Here is an 18,277-nt window from a genome sequence, read left to right on the forward strand (position 1 = left end):
CCCAGGAAACACAGATATTCAGGAGTTTGTAGGTGGTGCAGCCTCCACAAAAACAAACTAAATTACAATTTTGATCGGTGGAATCAGAGAATGAAGCAGGTGTGTTCATGTTTCAGACGGAATACGCCCAAAGTTGTGGATGAGTGACGAAGAAATCTAATCCACATAAATATGAATGAGATGGTATTAAAAGTAGTGTTGTAATCTTAGAAAATATAGATTGTGTGTGTGTGTGCGTGTGTGCATGACTAGTGGTGTTTAATACTGTCCCAGAAGGATTTAATCCAGATTATCAAAACTATCACTGAGTCTCTGCTCAGTCTAACATGTGTATGTGCTCAAAATTTTCCCATTTCCAACAAATCTCAAACACACACACCTACCACAAAAAAATCTTATCAAGTATTTCTGATGTAGTTTCTTAGTACACTTGAAATCAGACAAAACTAACGTGCAAATAACTTTATTGTTAAGATTTAGGAGCTTATTTGAAGTCAGTAATTTCTTAATATTGATGAAAATAGTACTGTTGTGTGACATATTATTTCACTTATAACAAGTGTCAACAAGTCAGTGTAGTATTATTTCCATCAGTATTAAGAAATTGCTGATTTGAAACAAACTGATTTCTTGCTGAAATGTTATTTGTAAGTTAGTTTTATCTTATTTCAAGTGTAAGATATTTGCACACAAAAATACAAGGTAAGATTTTGTGTGTTCTACTTTGAACACCAACAGTAGAATGGGAATTTGGGATTATCCTCTAGGGGGTGCTGTGTACTCAGACACAAAACTTCTCTTCAAAGCAGACATGCACTCTCCTCACGCATGCAGCTCAACCTTCTGCACAAAGACCTCAGATCAGCTGGACTGAGCTTGACCTATTTCAGAATATTCACAATATTATTGTTCCCCCATTTGACACGTGTATGTGTATATGATGCATTGTTTTGCAAACATTTGATGCCATGCCATGGCAGTGATCTGCAGCAGTCCCTCTTGCTCTGAATGTGACATGTCGACTGGTGTTTCTGCCAGAGTTTCCACCCACCTTGGAGACAGCTCCTCCGTCATTTACATAAAGCAGTGTGATCTGCATATCGGCCAGTCGCTCTGGATTTATTTCAGTGCACGCGTAATCTGATAGGGAAGATTGATGCTTGCGGCAGGGTGGGCCGGTCTGTAAACGTTTCCTCATATTCGCTCAGTCTCACGTCCCGGTGACAGGCCGTCTGATTGGATCACAACCAGTCATTTTCCACTCAGACAGAGAACAAATGAAATGTTTTAGCTACATGTGGTGTTGCTGCGTGGTCAGAATCCAGGAGACGCTGAGGCCTGTTTTCTTATTTCTCTTTTGTGTAAATGTAATTCTTTTCTGCTCTTCCTCTGTCTTTTTTTTTTTTTTTTTAGCTCTGATGCATCTCTCTCCTCTCAGATCAAACCACCTCTGCTGTTTTTGCCTCCCTGTTTCTCATTCTCCCTACATGCCTGTTTCCTGGTGCTCGGTAAATTAGGCTGAAAATGGAAGATTAACCTCTGGAGAAGAGAGGCTTTCTTAATGTGCTCTATTCCTTTCTCTTCTGTTCTTTTCTCAGTAAACCGCTGCATTACAGTATTATTTAATGGGATCATCTAATTGGAATCAGCTGGAAAGCAGAAGACCTGGGTGGCCCAACCTTTCACCAGACTGTGAGGGGAAAACATGCAGGATTGTGCTCATTAAGACTCTGTGGTTATTTTGTCTGCAGGAGAAAGAGTGTATAACAGAGACTAGTTGTGTTTACAACTACTGGAGGTTATTAATTTCATTTTGAAGCAATAGTTCAAGTCCTTAACTTCCAATCACGTAAATTAAGTTATTCTGTTATCTATTGGATGTGTTTAACTAAAAGGGGTGTATTATGTATTTACCAGTAGGTATGGGAAATATGGACTTGAAATTTATTCATGATATTTTGTGGTACTATTGTGATAACGATAAGAACTATTTATCGGTACTTTTTTAGGTAATTGTATGGCATGCATTGGAGAAACTTTTTAGCAATGTATTTAAGTCAACAATTCCTTAATATTAATAAAAAAAAGTACTTGTTCCAGATTATTTAACTTATAAAAATGTCCTACCTACCCAGCATTCTCTGGGCAGATTTTTACTTGTGGAAAACCACCAGAGTTTCTGTAAAGCTTCCTGCAGTGGAAACACACCCAAAGGTCATTGTAAAAACTGATTGAGTACTAAGACATGCCACACTTTCCACAGTTTTATTTCCCAACAATTGTGGAAGTGGGTTTTATTTTTCTTCCACTTTATGATTACACGACACTTTGTGTTGGTCTGACGCATAAAATCTCTTCAAAATACACTAAAACTTGTGGTTGTAAAGGGAAAAAATATAATAAAGTACAAAGGGTGTGCATAAGGCCATGAACAGGCTGTACCACTGGTACAAAAACTAGCCAAACAGCTTCAAGACAACTCTTGACTTTTGAGTTTTCTTTTTTTATTTTTTTGCATCAGCACGCGCAACATTCAGGTTATTACAGGCTGTCATTGTTTAATTCTTGCTCATTAAATGCTCCTGACAATGACAAAGCGCCTCAGTATCTGACAACCTCTTTGTTAACCCTCTCCCTCTTATCTCTTTCCGCCTCCCATTCTCGCCACTCTCTCCGTTTTGTGTCTATTGTGTGACACTCAAGGACAATTTGACGGCATCCCCAGCCACCACTTAAACATCGCTATTCATCTCAAGTAAAACCTGTGTGTGAGAGAGAAATACCAGTTCCAACTGTCGAGAGAACAATTTGCAGAAGCCTTGGAACGTCAGATACCTCATGCCACTTACTGGTAATGTAAAACTTACAGTGACGGAGACAACGCTGATGGCACTGGCGGCAAAGACGGCGGTGATATAAGCTGTCATAACCCTATGTCCTTGTGCTTTGGAGCCATCAGTCTGTTTGACCTTTATCCACAAGTCAACCCTGTCACACAGTCAAATCCTTTCTCTCTATTTATTCCACTCTCTACAGCCCTGGCCTGACAATGATTTTTACAAAGAGCTCTGCAAGTCTACAAGTGTGCCAGGGGGAAGAGAAGAGAGATTGAGGAAACAGGCTGCCCCTCAGTGCATTCTTGTAGGAGCTGGGGCCACCTGAGAGGAACAGAGCACAGAGGAGAGGAAATTAAAAGACAAAAGCCTCTCCCTGATGTAATTATGCTTTCATTTCATGGTCAAATATGTACATGATGTGTCATGCATCAAGAAGCTCTCATTAAAGTCATTACACATTGGAAATGTAACTGGCATCTGCCTGCTCAAAAACAAACTGACATACTGTAAAGTAGGGCTGCATTCAATTGCAATTTTATTAAGCCACATTCTTCCCATCAATCTCTGAGTTTTAGGGTGCATTCACCCTTCTTCCAACTATAGTTCATTTATCTTGAAAGTTTGATTCATTTAGGGAGCTGTGGATGCACAAATGAACTCTGATGCGGACCAAAAAACAAACTCTGGTACGCCTGAAAATCTAAATCTCAATTCGGTCTGCACCACAGTTGGAGTGCATGCTGATGCCAAGTGTACCGGAGACTGCTCCAAAAGCAGGAAGTGGACGATAGCACAGGGAATTTTGGGTAAATACAACCAAAACAAATGCAAGAGTCTAGCGCTAGTGGGAAAAATGGCTTGTGGTGTTTTGCCAAAGACAAAAGAGAAATCATACAATTCTGATGCTATTCCAATTTTGTTTACATTTTGTTAAGATGGAAGTTGTGCTCATGTCTTCTTCAGAGGTTTTCATTTTGTTTTCTTCAGTGATTGTTAGTGCAGAGCCCCCACAGGTGAGGAAGAGAAAAGGTTTTTTTAAAGGATTTGGATCAATTGATACAGTGCAGTGTGAAGGCGAACCAGCTGAAAACGTAACAAATGTTGCAAATATGCTCCCCAATAAAACGAAGTCTACCTGTCTGAAAACTTACGTCCTTGCTGTTACACAGCTCTGAAAAAGTATTTACTGCTTCTGTTTTTCCTTTTTTTGTCACATTTAAATATTTCAGATAATTTAATATTAATATAATACAAAGAAAATGCAAGTACATATGCAGTTTTTAAATGATGGAATAACGTATTAAGATGAAAATCTATCCATAGCAGCCTGGCCCTATGTTAAAAAAAAAAATCTCATTAAATCATCAAATTAACTATTTAACTACATTTTGGGGTTCAGTTTTATTGCCTACATCAAGGCCCAATTACCTTTCATAATCTGGAATCAAGAAATCATTTAAATAGTTTCTGTCCAACAACATGAAGTAAGCTAAAAGATCTAAAATATCAAAACCACATGCTCCGTTTAAAAGAGTTTCCCCAAATATTCAGATATGTGGCAGAAAATGGGTTAAGTTGTCGGTTTCACTTTGAGTTTCAAGCATTCAGCATGCTGTGGTGAGTAAGTCTTGATCAGTGCAGAGACCACAGCATGTTGTGAGATTATGTTAACATTATTGTCGGGTGGTTGTTGCAAAATTTGGTGCACTTGTATAGCACATGGCGCTGAAAGCTTGTGCTATATTTTTGTCCAAAAATGTTCATGTCAGCTTGGCTTATGTCCTAAGCAAGCTGTGATTGCCATAAGAAGTAGGCATCAAAGACAGCGAACATATATTTAGCTGGCCAAATATATTATTTGCAAACAGTTTTAATACATGACATCTGAAATCTTGTAGCTTGTCAAATGTTGCTGCTAAGCAGTCCTTTGGAATTGAATTATTGCACATTAACATTGTGATGACCATTAAAATCTGATGAATTGTGCTGCTCAATTGTAAAGGTATGCAGGGTTTGGTGTACACGCCTGTTCTAATTTCTTTTTGCTATTTGTTCTATTTATTATTATACCACCAACTGTTCTTTTATTGCAGGAAATAAATATCTCAGTTTTGCATCAGAAGTCTCTCTTTCCTGTGACGCTCATAAAAGGAAAGCCCTGGAGCAAACAACACACCTTCTCAGAGCATTACCACAAATACAAACAAAGCTCAGGGCAAATCCAAAGAACTTAGACATTCAGAAAAAAATAATTCCCCCCCTGCTTCCTCGTAAGCTGGCAAGGCAGCAGTTTCCTGATGCTTGGATCAATGTTGGAACAAATAACTGTAATATGTCTGACGGTGAGCGCTGTCACGCCCTGCCTGCTGCACTGGTGAGAGAGAATGGGATGTTAATGTAGTTAAATATGCACCCTCATTACTGCTGGCAGGGACTCAGTTCATTAACAGCCCTCCGCTAATGTGCCACTCTACTTTTTCTGTACTTTTATGTGTGCAAGTGTGCCAGCACCTGAAAAATTACTTGCCTCTAAGTGTGTATACATGTGTTGATTTGTGCCCTCTGGGCAAGTGTTAGAAAGCAGTTATGTTAAAACAGGACAGTACCACAAACTGCCATAAACTAACACTAAAAATCCTTCTCAAACAGTTTTGCACTGATTTTTGACTTCTGAAGTTTAAAGAATTACTTCTTCTGCTTTAACTCACTTCATCACAGAGAGTAAATTTTCTTTATTTCCTCAAATGTTTTGCAGTTGGTTAACAGCAACGTTGACTGCAGTGCTGAGGCATAAATTTTGTCCTCTTTATCTCCCCACCAGGATTTGCCAAAACTGATGGCAACATCATCAAATATCAGCAGATGAGGAGAACAACAGAAGCAATTATGTTACTAAGAAAGATGCTTGAGGAGATTTACTCTTCCATATTCAGATATTTTAACTCTTAGAGACCACAAGGGGATGTAGAGTAGTATATCTCTAGCACTGTTGCCTTGCAGCAAAAGGTTGATGCATATAGTTTGTTTGTTCTCTCTATTAATGTGTGGATTCTCTGTGGATGCTTCAAAAATATAATTTTAAGGTTCATTGCCCTGTTTAATGTCTGTCCATACACTGTCCAGTCTGTGTCTTTGAGGAAGCCTCTGTCCCATTAACTACTGGAGATAAACAAGAGTTTATGAATGGAATCAGAAGATATTTAACACCTTTTTGGAGCTGTGAAAGATTCCCTTCCTGATTCAAATGTTCCACCATTGTCCTATTTTCCTAGAGCCACAACATTACAGGATACAAGCCTGTCATCCTGACGTGTTTGACTGTGAAATCCTTTGACTACTGAAGCATCTTAACAACGTCAGTGTCCCTCTGCTGGACTCCCCGCAGAGGTAAGCAGCACTAAGTTTACTTACCGGATAAACAACATGGGAGAAGATGCAGTCAAGTTGGGACCACATTACATCACTTTACCACTCCATGTTGACTGCTTAAATTGGCTCCAACAGCATGGCAGGCTGACCTATTTTCTCAGTAATTCAGCATATAATATTTGCCCACTCACGTTGTATTCACACTAGGAAAGTCCTAAAGGTGAACTTTATTTTTTTTTGTTTAGTGTGGTTGATTTTGTGCACATTTATGCCATTATTATTACAGCAACACCATTTTGAATGTCAAAAGCATCTCGTAACACGTTTCACAATGTAATATTTCTAATTTTGGAACAGTATCAGGAAAAGCTGCAAGCTGAATGAGATGAAGATGAGATGCTCTACACCCCCCTGGCCCACAAAATGCTGCCAACAGAATCGCTAAGTAGAAAACAGATCAGGTACGATTTCCGTACGTACAGCAGTAGCTTTAGCAAGACCTACACTCATTTTTACCATAATTCCCAGCATGTGACATCAGCAACGTCACACGCTAACACAAGAAAAAAACACGTATATTTCCTGTAGTTTGTTTGGTTTTACGCTGGTCTGCATTCACACCAGAAACGAACTGTATGAGAATTCAAAATGAAATACGCAGTCTGTTTTGGAATTTCTATATTAATGGATGCTTATTGTATTTTCAGTCTTAAGAGGGTCAGGCAATAATTAAATGAAAATATTAGAGTGTGATTTCTAAATAAGTTACTTGCCCTGTCCTCCCTTCATACCAACAAACATGCACCTTGCAAAATTGCATAAGCTAAACTCTTAATCATATTTAAAAATGCGAAAAGTACTTACACCTATTGAAGTCTTCAATTTGGAGCTGGTTGAGGATATGTTGTATTTTAGTCCTTTCATGCATGAGTGATGATCCTTTATGTCAGGATTTTTTCCAAAGTGCGTTTGATTTTTTTTAAAGTACAAAAAAAGGTAGTAAAAAAAAAAAATTTGGATTTTTTTCTAGGTGATCAGTTGTAATTTCCTCCAAATACAAAGTTATTTGGAAAAAAAAATACATCCAGTCTTTAGAGGTTACTTGATGTCACAATATATATTTTTTTTACCTACATTAGAGGTAAAAAAACTAATGTACAATGTACATTTGTACTATGTACAAATGTACAAATGTACTAATGTACATTTCTACATTAGAAAGAGGGACTGAATATTTCTGAGTTGCTTTTTTGTCTGTCTGCCATATTGGATTTAGCAAAAATTTCCTTGCACTTGCAGTGGATGGCCAGTAGTGTATGATTCACTAGTGTCCACTTCAGTGGTCGTTGTACATTTATAACACACAGAAACACAAGAAAATGTTTTTTTTTAGATAGCTGACCACTGCAGTGACCGCTGTGCATGAAAAGGTTAAAGTATAAGAAACACTGAATGGACTAGTAGATGTATCAGTGCACATCTTTATAAGTGTGTTCTTGTCTGAGTTTTGGCCTCTTACTTTATCCTACTGCTTTTTGCATGAGTGGTTGTGTATGTGCAGGATGTGTTTACTTCCTATACAGCTCTCTAATAGGGTGTCCTCTGGATTAAGTGATATAAATGGATGGCTCGTCCTCATGAAGCAGCTTCCACCTGCAGGAAAATATGGGCTTTCAGGAAAGACGTTGTTGCAGACTTTTTTTTATTCCTCTGGAGTGCAATATTCCAGGGGCCACTTCTTCAGTCACCAAGGATCAGAAGCGAGGACGAAGAGACAAATGGAGTAGCAGAGGCAATCAGAAATTTTTTATGGCAGAGGATATGGAGGATATGGATCATAATAAGTGTGTGAGTGAAAGGACAGGAACACAGATAAAAAGCAAATGCAGAATTTAAGAGCCTTAAGTGGGCCTGGTTCCCTTATTAACATCAGTCACTGTGCTTTTATTTTTGGAGAAAAACAGTCCATCCATTTATTAATGGATTATTCTGTTCAGTCACAGACATTCAATAATGCCTGCACCAGAGCACAAATCATTTAATCTATTTGTTTGTCTGTTTTTGGTATTGATTTCATATTTGTAAAATGCTAATTTCACCCCGTTAGTCTGCCTAAAGACCAAAAATAAGGTGACAGTAAAAGTACACCTCCAGATGTAATTGACCATCAGATCAAAACAAACTAAAAATCAGTCAAACTGCAACTCCTTGATATTCAGAAAGCACAATAGCGGTTGAATAAAGATTGATGTTTTACTGAGATATTTTATTAGATGTTTAATCAGTGATGGAAAGTATGATCCATTAATGAACACAGCATTCTTTACTGCATCTTTCTGTGGTAGTTTAACTACTGTATGGCTTTACTTGTTTTCTGTTTGGTAACATACTGAACTCTAGCAGTGTGTTCCTAATTTCTGCCAGAGTTTGACAAACCTGGCAATCTAGTGGTTTGTTTGATAAATCAATAGAAGCTCCTTGTAAAAACAATTCAAAGAAAAACTTTTTAGAAATTGGCCAGCACACCCACCTTTAAAAGTTGAAGCAAAGTTTAGCCAAACAGCCATCCTACAAAAAAATCTCCAGAAGTATTTTTTGAAGAGAATCTCACAGCCTAACTCTTATGATGCATTCACATTGAACGCTTTTCGGGTTTCAAAAACGCCTCCGATGCTTCAAGTTCGACGCTTGATATTTTGTTCTAGACTTGATTCAGGTACGTCAGACACGTCAAAAACGCTCTAGGCTGGCGTTGAGAGGAGACTCCATGGCATACGTGTTCTTCAGACTCTTCCAGTGTCTCCTGCATATTTTATCTAAATAAATACAAAGTTTTTTAACGTGACTCAATGTTTAAACTTTGAATGTAAACCAGATGCTCCTGATGCTCAAAACGCATTCGGTGTGAATGAATGATCACCTTTAGTTCTCAGCTCTTAAAGTGGCAGTGCCATCAGCTCCTGATACCTGGAAGAGACATGGATTGTAAAGATCTGACATGTATGCCGGTGCTTGTCCATTCAACTCATAAGTAACTGAATATGTTGCAATGTACTATGAACCAGTGTATTTGGATTAGAAGAATTTTGACCTAAGAAAGCTTTGGTGATATGGTTGGAAGACTAGAAGCACCATTTCCAAGGATGCTGTGTTAAGGCAGTTTTTCTAAAAAGGTAAACAGATAAAAATACATAAATTAGGGGAGCTAGACAAACCACTTACTCAATAACATTTCTGCAATTCACCAAGCTATGATTAAGCATAAAACGTTGTCTAAATAATTTATTCTGTGCCTTGAACATGCATTATACAGACACTGAATGCACAGATGTAGCTAAAATTGTTTTTAGTATTATTCTGGAAAAAGAAATTGGTTGACAAATGTGAAAGTGGAGATAATGTTGGAGAACAAATTACATTTGGCCATAACTAATGAAAACAGGATCTCAAAGTTTTCTTGTTGCTCCTGCAGGCTCTTTAGCTTCACACCTGTTTTGAAGGGATAAGAAAGTACTAGTTATCTTTTTCTGTAACTTTACTCCCATTTAAACAATGCAAAAGTTTCTAATTTGCATCACATCTTCACACCTATTGCTTCCCCCGAGCTCTCTTCTGTGTTCCTGCAACACCTCCGCACCCTCATTCAACTTGCTACCACACATCAGTAACAATCTCATTTGCTGCCCCATTAATTGCTACAGTCCCAGACTCTGGTGAACGACACGTGTGTGTGTGTGTGTGTGCATGTGTGTGTCAACTTGCATTACCTGTGCTGTGGGGACATAAATTTGTTTACATGGTTGGGACCCACCTTGATTCCAGGAACATAGAAGTAATTTTTAAAAGTAAAAATTTAAATTTGGTTTGGGGATTAAACAAACATTATTATGTAGTAGTTATTGCTAATTTAAGTTCAGATAAGTCACATGTATGCAACACTATGTTCAAGAAAACTGTAGGAGAAGTAATCTACTAACATATGACACCTCAATATCACCATAAAGCCATCTGAGTGCTCACATTATTGGCAAAGAAAGCTTTGAAGCATAAGAAATAACCCTGAAGCTACACTGCAATAGGACAGAGTTGGGGTCCTACATCCATTAGTCATCAGTAACCTCAACGATTACATGCAAAATGTCCTGTTTTCTCTTCCAGTGCCACACCTCTACTCACAGCAAAAGAAGCACTCCAAAGATATGAAATTTTGTTCATAAAATCCTGAAATACTGTTTGTGATCTATGCTGTATTTGAATATATGTAGTCATGTGCGTTAGTATTCCATTTAGAGATGTGGATTTTACACTAAGAACTTTACCAAGCTGTCAGAAGTGAAGAAGAAAAGAACTGGGAAAAAAGGCTAAAGTGATTTTTCAGCAGGATGTCAAGTAGTTTTTGTATCTCCAGCCCCTGTTACACCAAACCAGCTCCAGTCAGTGATAAACTGGAAGCAAGAGTTTGCTGAGCATCAGTTTTTGTTTCCTTAATAAGCTCTGACCTGAAAAGTTGTTTCTTTTTGGCTGGATCTGGAAGAAAGAACCATTTTCATCAAAAGCAAAATGATGAATGAAGGATATTCAGAACTTCCAAGTTTGGATTTATTTTTAACTTAAGTCAAAGATGGTAATAATATCTTAAACATAAATAGAGTGGATTTATCATGCAATACATGTTGAAAAGCATGTGTGCCTACTTACATGTATGCTAATATGGTTTGAACATGTTAGTTTCATGTCATTAGTCATGGAGCAGATTTGCATAATCTGCCATTGCAGCAGTCTGGAACATGATCAGTCATTGTAGTAGGACTTCATGATTTGCTGAGTCACTCATCACAACACATGCATCAGTGTTTTGTCTTGCACAAAAACTTACTTAGCATGGTCTTTAGGTATCTTAACATCTCATGTTAGCATGCTGCTTTGTTACCATGTAGCGTGATGCACATTTTCTCCAGTTGACCTTAACACTTTTCACAATGTTTTCTTTTCCCTTTGATCAGTCATGGAACACATGGTTTACTGTGTTGGTTTGTGGACTTTGTGTGTCTCAGTAACCGGAGGCATGTCACAGAACAAATACCTTCAGTCTGTTGTCTAATCAGGGCTTAAACCAGAAGAACAATAACATGCAGACATCACAATGCAGATTATGGGGAATTTGCTCTTCTCTCCCAGGACAATGCCGATCTGCTCCAACACTGCTGACATGCTGGATAGAATAACCAAAGCATCGGGGTGCTGATTATCCAGAAGTTTTCTTTCACTAAAACGGGAAATGTTTCTGCAAAACAATAGAACAAACAACAAAACCTGAGAAAATCAGAGCCTATCAAACACCAGTTATCAAAATAAAAACAGTTTTGTGGGAGATGTGTTCTCTGTGTAGGGAACTACAGTATGTGCACAGATTTGCAGTAATTTTGGTGTCTATATATTTGGAGCACATGCTGTGCTGAGCTTTGAGCTTTAATCAGACAGGAAATGGAGAGAGAGAGAGAGAGAGAGAGAAAAAAAGCAAAAATGAATACTGAACCCAGAACAGCTGTGTTGAGAAGTCTGTTTAAGCAGCATGCAATCTACACTGCAAAAACACAAAATCCTACCAAGTATTTCCAGTTTAAATATCTTTGTACACTTGAAATAAGAATAAACTAACTTACAATCAACTTTTCAGCAAGATATAGGAGCTTGTGTTGAGTACATAAGTCCTTCATATTGATAAAATAAGTACTAAATTAACTGAAAATGTTATGTAATATTAAAAATTATCAGTGAAATAATCTACTGGTGAAACTAGTACTTTTAAAAAATCAATATTGAGAAAATATTGCTTAAAACAAAAACCTATTTGAGCTAAACTCCATTGTAGAAAAAGATCTCACAGAAGGGATAAAACTAAATGTGTAAGTAATGACTTGACCTACTTTAGGGGCATTTAGAGCATTAAATTTAATTCATTTTTGAGGTCAATCCTCAAAAAAGAACTAGAAAGAGATGTTAATGTTTGGGGGAAAATAACATATTTGTCCTGATGCAGTCAAACCTTGTAAATTGCACAGACCTGATCCCAATATACACACACTATTAAGAATCTATCAATGTGCCATCAAAAGCAACACATTTACTTCAAAGACGCAACATGTTTTTCTTTTCACATTTATAAACAGACTTTGCTAAATTTGCTAAACCAAACAATCTGTTGTTCTTAGTGCAAATTTATTTCTCCAACCTGTTTTTTTTAGTTCAGCAGCTTTTCCGTAAAATTAAATCTTCTTTCCTTCAGGACTCATATTAAAATTAGGCTCAGGCTACATCAGTTAGCACGATGCAGGGATAAAGCTGAACGTTTTTTAACCGCTTCTCAAATGCACAAAAATATTGTTCATTTACTAATGACTGAATTCTCAAACTCAAACATGCACAAAATGATTGGGTTCCATTAATGTAAAATATATTTTATATTTGAGCCAATAAGAGTAATAATTACCTGTTTAGTCACAGCTGCAGCTTTATCAAGATCTCCCATTACTGGCGACTTTAGACAAAAAAAACAAAAACATATCAGCCTGATATGGTATAGTGCCACAATCAGCATTGCCTATTTTCTGTGTTTTCACATGGCATTTAATCATACTAATGACTATTTTTTAAAGTGTTAAGTGAGGCATAATCAATCATTTCACTTGCTACACCCTTTAGTTTGGCTTCACAGGAACAAATTGATTGTATGTGGAGAGCGAAACAGCAGCATGACCTTTTCCCAAACAGATCCCAAACAGTCGAGCCTCCGATTGATCGAGACTTTTTTTTACAACTGGGAAAAATACAAGTTTAATAGGCATCCCATATTTCTCACTCTGCTCCAAATAAATGTGAGGTTCCTCCTCCACCTACCCTCACACCATTCTAATTCCACTTGTCGAAGACTTCAACCAATAAAACCTGATGTTCATAAGTCTTGAGGGAAAAGATGGGAAAATTGCTGCATTGAAAAGGCAATATATGGATTAAAGATAAGAGAGCGCTTTGGGACTGGCTGAGGATATTGCCTGCTTAAGGCTCTGATTTACACTCAGGATACAAAGAATGATGAAGGGAGGGAAGCCTTGAGCTGCTGGATGCTGACATTGGTACTCATGGTTTATAATTACAAATTTTCAAACTATAATGACATACAGGTGAGATTAAAGAAAGTTGAAAGGAGGAATATGAAAGAAATCTTTCCAGATAAAACGAGTTATCAGGCAGACGGGTGTTAAATGTGAAAATTCTTCTTCTGTCCGTTTGTTTCTGTTCCTCCACCAATGTCAACCTCCCGATCCCGAGCTCCTGTCACCTTCAGTCCACAGACAGAGAGGAAGAATTTGTTCTGACATCCTACAGAGATGCAGTGACTATAAAATGAACAGATATGAGGAGCAAAATTGTTTTGCAGTCTGAGTCAGGCGTCAGAATGGTTGCGAGGTGCCACGTTCGGTTCTTTGACTGTTTTTCTCGTTGCTCCTGACCGTATATTGGATAATAAATGACAACACTCATTCAAAAATATTCTGAGTTTCTGCTGATGGGTGCATTTAGGTGTGTATGTGCTCAGTGTGTGCATGCATATGCTGCAAAGTTGACTGACAGACAGATAATGACGGGGCTGTCTTGCAAGAGCTGTCGCATGATCCTTTATTTATGTGCTTCCAGCATGATGCATGCTGACAAAACAAGCTCAAACTAGCACTTGCATTCCAATAAGAAGAATAAAGCAATAAAAGCCTAAATTAAAAACATTTAATAAAACTGCAGCTAAATTTAAACATTTTGAGACCCTAAACCTTCAGGCTGCGACAGAATTCAGCTTCTTTGTTGGCAGGCTAAGACCGTTTGAGATGCTTCGTGACCTGAGTGTGAGCTGTCACAGGCACTTACACTTGCACACTTTTATCACAGCTAGGGTTGAGCTCCACTTAAATTCAAAGCGGAGTCTGAGAAGGGAGATGAAGAGTATCCAATTACAGTGCAGCGGAAAACTGGTGGCAGCCGGAAAAAAGGAGGAAGCAGAGACGAACAAGCTGACACTTAAAGTTTGGTCTCCCAAAGCTGAAACTAAAGGTAGAACACAAATTCGCAATTTGAATTTGCTGAATCTTGGTAGAAAATGGTAAGTCATACCATATAGAATAATAGTAAACTCATTGTAAATAGGCTGATAACACAGTAATAGGCTATGGGGCAATATGTACTCCCAAAGGATGGAACATTTTTTCTCTCTCTCTCAGAACTGCGATTAGAAAGTGATGCACTTTTTCTTTTGGCTTGTTCTTGACACATTATCTGGGCCGATTTGTTCTTGTGGGCTGAACAACAACTATTAAATCTAAGTAATCTTCCATAGAGTCCAACATGTGTGTTCTCGTGAAGTATTCCCACATTTTTCCATTTATGGCCCTCCAACCAGCATTAGCTTCTTGACATGGACCCCATTTGCAAACTCACACAAAATGCTACAAAATATTTAAAGAAACATAAACTTTTAACAGGTTTTTTCTCACTTTTATTCTCACATACTTATTATGTTTGTTTAGCATAAATGCTGCGTCATACCTTCACTAGTTTGAGGAGCAAGCTAGTGTACCTAGTGAAGCCAATCAGAAAGTTGAGCAAATAAAATTTTAATAAACTATTTTAACTGATTAGAGTTTATGATAAAAAAATATTAGAAAGTTTAGATTCATTTTTTTACATCGTTTTCCCTCATGCTCCCTCCAGCTTTCTAAGGCCCCATTTTGAAAAACACTAGCCTGTAGGTATACTTTGTTCTAGTTGCCTTTTGTCAGGACTTGAACTTACTCTGCAACAACAGTAAAGTTATTTCTTTTACTAGAGGGATGCTTTGTTATTGTAGGAACAATAACAAAGTTCTGGCTGGCAAGGCCACTTCATACTTCACAAAAACTAAAGCACAGAACCCTCATGAATTATTTCTCTCCCACTGGAACATATGTAAGAAACAGTTCTGCAATTTTTTCTGTTTCTACAGCATGTGTATTGCCCTTCATTGATGACTACTGGGCTAACAGTTTGGTTACTAAGCTAGCTGGCTGTGCTAACTGGGCTACGACCAAAATACTTGGGACATCCTGGAGCAGTATCTCTGCTTCACATTATGTTGGAGGTGCAAAATTGGCAGAGCACAACAAATGGTCAATCCCTATTTTTATACCGAAACAGCTAATGCTAATGTCAATAAGCTACAGATGCAGCCTCAAAGCAGTTGATTTTGATTGATCTGGATAAAATTACCATGCTGTGGCCTTGAAGATGGAAAGACTGTCATTAAATAGAAAAGGGGAGGAGGAAACACTTGGAGGTAAACATCATAACCAATCACAACCCTAAAGACTCCAGTCACATCAGTGAGGAATAATCTCGACTGGTGTGACTGTCATGGCTGCTAACAAACCCACCTCAGAGCCCTGTTATTACTCTGAACACCCCAGACACCTCATTCCATTGTTCTCCCTTTCCCCCCTCATCTTCTCTGCTTTACTTTCTATCAGTGCCCTCTTCATCATCTCCTGATCCCCAAAACACACACACTAAAACTCATTACAGCTATCCTTATAGTCCAGGAAGTGGAAGCGATAGCTGTTTTCTAGTTATTTCCATCAACTCCCAGCCTTACCAGCCTTTGGCCTCCTCTAAGATAATGCCTATTTATCCCACAGGGTGTTTACGCAAGCCTTTCAGGTTAAGTGACTCGCTGAATGACACCGGCTTTGCTTTATTCAAGGAAAATTGGATTCATCAGGTACTGCTTTAATGGCTGCTTTCAAGCGTTTGGCTGCGTTTGGGCTGGAAAGGTTTTCCTAAACAAACATATAAACACCACTGTATGAATCTGAAAAGGAAACGTTTGATTCTTGTTTTACCCATGCCTTAACACTAAAATTACTTAGTTTTTCACAATGTGTTTTCATTCAGCTTTTCATCAGGTAATGTGAGGATTACATTGTCAAAAAAATTAAAGCTTTTGTTACTTTTAAATAATCTTTGTTCAAAGGAAAAGATGAATGTGCTTTATTTTAGTTTAACTCAACATCATAATAGAGCAGCAAGTTTACAAAAACAACTCTGGTCTTTTTATGTCCATTGAAGTTTCATTCATATTACTTTATTATTAGTTAATAAATGATAAAAGATTAAAAAAGACTGACATATTTAAAAAAAATTATAATTCCTTCTGTGATCTTTTCAGTCATTCCAAAAGTCTAACTAGCTACTTTTCTGTGTTTATATTAATTTATAAAAAAGCAACAGTCATTAGAAAACTGACCTTCAACATAAACACTTGTATATAGGAGACTTTAAGAACCTTAAGAAATGTAATATTACACATAAAAATTAGATTTGAATCAAATATTTCCATAAATATTTAATCTTACAGCCACAAACCTTGATGTGGAGATTTTACATTATAAATCAAATTAAAGTAGTGCTTCATGGTTATTTTTTCAAAATATGGTTTTTAGCTTTCAAAATAATTTTTTTTAAAATAATTTTTGTTCGACTTCACAATGAAAGACTATTTTGTGATGGTCTTAAAATTATGATTCAATAATTCAATGAAGTTTGTGTCTGTAAATCCCAACAGTTGTTCCCAAGCAGATTTGGGGTAAGAACTTAAGCCAACTTTGGTTCAGATTTGATCAAAGTTGTGGAAAAATTGTTATTTTAATCACTTTTGCTGCTTTTAACTGATTCCTGCAAAATGCACTTCGAGAACAAACCCATAAGATCTCAACATAAGTTTTTGACTTAGAAAATCTGCTAACTAGCTAACTCTTAGTTTGTTTTTAGTTGTACAGCATGTGTCACATAAAAGGTGGAACGAGTTGTTCAAATCTTTTTTCATTGTCTCATTTGTTTATGCCACAAACAGCTGGTATTTCAACACAGGTGATTTCCACAGTGTATTGTCTCTACTCACCTATACTGCATCCTAATTTAATGTGCAACAGTGAGAGGGGAAAAAAGTGAAAAATCTTTCAGCGATTTTGTTAGCACTTCACTTTTCTTCTGGATTGACGCATAGGAGAGGAGAAAAAAAAAAAAACAGACTTCTTGCATCTGTGGAATGACCTGAGAATCTCTTGGTCTTCTTTCTTTTCAGGTTTCATCCACAATTTCTTCCCACTAACAACCTGAAGTGTGAAATCTGCTATTGGAGGTAAGGTGAGTATTTTTTAAAGATGTATACCTAGGCAGAAAGACAGATAGGGCAGAGGGAGAGAAAATAAAACATAAAAAGTAATATCAAAACATGAAAAATGAGAAGAACTTGGACGCAGGTGTGGATGTTATGATCTAGTGTGGAAAAGCCATGAGTGGAGAGAAAGCTTGAGTAGATATTCTGCTCTGTGATAAGAGGATAACGGCTGGCAGGGATCAGAAGGTTGCAGCTAGACACAAACGGGTAAGCAAAGGAGGGAAAACAAGAGGATCCATAAGACCTTCCTTTGCAAGGAAAATCCTTGCTTATTTCACTAGAGGAGGAACCTTTACTGCAGTTCATTTCTATCGGACAATTAGCCACTAGAATTGAACGTTGTCACTGATTTATGATGCATTTAAAAGGTTGCAGAGGGCAACAAAGACAAAAGGTTTTAGACTAGATAAAGCAGACCTCAGATGAGCTGTGCATACTAGAGAAAAGGGGAAGGAGAATTCATGATTAACTTTCATTTCCTAGACCTTATTATTCCTTCCCCAAATGAAATTTGTGAGGAGGAGATAAATCTTCTGACAGTGGCCAGTTTGTGAACCTCGTGTCCACAAATAGAAACTGCCATTCCTTTGAATTTTACTACAAAATAGATGTCTTGCCTCCCCAGACAATGTACACATCTGTGTTATACCAACATGCATTTGTGTGTGAGTGCATGTACCACAGTGAGGATATAAGGTCATCTGTTACTCTACTTCTTGCTGATGTCTATGCGATGTCTATGCTATGTGTGCATTGGGCTTGTGTGTCCATATGAGATGCACATTTGGGCTCAAATTATAGTTTATGTAAG

At 37.5% G+C, this 18,277-nt stretch overlaps 1 long non-coding RNA gene across 1 annotated transcript in view; it reads left to right on the forward strand.

The window, feature by feature from the left end:
- Positions 1 to 17,433, forward strand: part of LOC114133756 (uncharacterized) — a 41,652-nt gene extending 24,219 nt beyond the window's left edge. The window contains exons 2-4 of the long non-coding RNA XR_003593262.1: positions 6,110 to 6,224; positions 6,564 to 6,667; positions 17,371 to 17,433. This is a non-coding gene — a long non-coding RNA (uncharacterized LOC114133756). The remainder of the gene's footprint in view (positions 1 to 6,109; positions 6,225 to 6,563; positions 6,668 to 17,370) is intronic.
- Positions 17,434 to 18,277: the final 844 nt, after the last annotated feature.

Source organism: Xiphophorus couchianus, chromosome 19, assembly GCF_001444195.1.
Source record: "Xiphophorus couchianus chromosome 19, X_couchianus-1.0, whole genome shotgun sequence".
NCBI classification, from domain to species: Eukaryota; Metazoa; Chordata; class Actinopteri; order Cyprinodontiformes; family Poeciliidae; genus Xiphophorus; species Xiphophorus couchianus.